We start from the raw sequence: 2,195 nt of genomic DNA on the forward strand, positions 1-2,195 counted from the left end.
TTTTGTGTTGTGTGTGTTTTTATTTAGTTATATATATTTTTTTTTCTTTTATTTGTTTTACTTCTCTACCCTGTTAATCAGCACAAATCATATTCTTATAGTGACCCAGACCCAAAGAGGAAATGATGTTATAAATTGGCATGCTGTCTTGCAACCTGCCTAGGTTTTGCCTAGGTTGAGCACAACTTTGAATTGATGGCGGTATTTTTTTTTTTTTTTTTTTTATAAATAACTGAGGGCTTATAAAGAAAGGTATTGAGTCACATAAATTACATAGCAATGGATTTAAAAAGGGAAAAACAAAACAAGATATATATGAATTTTCCATCACAATTTTAGCATTGTAAGCCAACAAAGAGCTTGGATGGCCGATTTCACTAAAATTATCACCCCTCTGCTCCATTTGTTCTAGATTAAGGTTTCATACTCCTAAAACCTTTCACAAAAAATGCTCTATCATTTTGAGAAAATAGCATCAAAATTGATGATGTTTCTCAAGATTATCCCGAGCAAATGGACAGATGCCAGGACTTTGGCCCTTATTCTGCACAAGTTACATCTGCCCCATCTGCAGTGCACATGGTTTTGTCCATTTGGGAAGGAATTTGTCTTTGCGAGTGAACCAGAATAAGGGCCTTTATTTTAAACCATGTCGATTTTGCTCTCAGCTAATAAAGCTTGGGTTAAAGATTATATTTGGTATAACATGGAGTTTGTAATTCTCCATGTAAAACCAGCGTAGTTTGTTTTTAGACTTTTCTGTTGTGTATGAAGCTCAAGAGAACCGGAGAACTCATTTGCACTATATGATGAAGTGCCCAGTAATAAACTATGGTACTTTTTATAGTGGTTTTAAACTTTGTTTTAATGAGACCTTTTCTCGTTGAAAAGGGAGGAATTACAACTAATTTGCAGTTGAAAACCACTTTAAGGAGGTTAATAAGTGGGCAACGGCCAAAGTGTGTGTGTGTTTTTTTATTTTATTTTTTTGGTTTGGTTCTAAAATCATAAAATACAACAATTTATAATGTGGGGCTAATATGCTGTATAATATAGATGAGTGTTTAATATCTCTACACATTCGAAGGATGGCTTCACTCTTGTGTTAACAAATTGCCAGTGACCACTGCTTGTCATGTTATCTCATAAGATGTAATATACTTTAAGCAATTAAGGATATAAAATTGTCCTACTTAATAAAGTAATATTAAACAAGACAAACCAGTAAAGTAAAAGTTTTATCATTTAATGTGTTTCCCTTTTTATGTGTATTTTCCTCAGGTTAATTATATATTTTTTTTAAAGCAAAGCTGCCTGTTCCAATAACCCAAAAACTGCTGGGGGTTTGGGTCTTTGGGCTCTCTCGAAAAGGAAAAAGATCCATTGAGTTTGTCAGCTGCACCATGGACGCCATGGAATATTTGGCTTCCATAAACCTAAAAGATGTTTCCCTCCATGTCCCAAAAGGGGAAGGGTCACTTTCACCTTCTTGGATTTGCAGTAGAAAATGCTATTTTCAGTTCCAAATCTTGCCTTTCAATCAGGGTGTTCATGAGACATATGAAAGTCACCATTATTTCATACATGGATGACCTATTACTCAAGGTTCCTTCAGAGTCCCTTTTGTGAGCTCTGCAGTGGACTTTGGGAATTCTTCAGTTTTTTGGATGGATTAAAAATCTACTGTCTCAACTATGGGTCTCCTTCTAGATGAAAACAGATAGCATCTGATTGGTTGACCATAGCAACATCCCATGTGAAATAGAACTATCATCTTAGTTCATTTCTCCCTCCGTGTAAGTGGGTCTTTATTCCCTTGCAGAAGTTTTCGGGACCTTCAATCCAGATCAAGAACAGATTCACGTCTGGACAGCTGTCCCAACTCTTTGATCTCAGGTTCTACTGTGGTAACTACACAAGCATAATCTAAATAATCCCCCTTTCAATTGGGAATTGGTTACTTGCCACCATGAATGCCACTGACGAGTTGAGAACAGGCATTTACTGCTAGTCTTCTGACTTGTGGCTTTGCTAAATGAAGACCAAGGGGCTGCTGGAGCTAGGAGAGATTGTAGTGTTCCCAGATAGGCTTTTGAGGAAATAATATTTCAGTGCTTTGTAATATCTGGGTTTTGTAAAATGCTTTTTGATATTCTATTCTGAAGTTTTTCTTTCTCAGTGGCTTTGGCCTTAAA

This window comes from Crinia signifera, chromosome 2 (assembly GCF_055691185.1).
Source record: "Crinia signifera chromosome 2, ASM5569118v1, whole genome shotgun sequence".
NCBI lineage: Eukaryota > Metazoa > Chordata > Amphibia > Anura > Myobatrachidae > Crinia > Crinia signifera.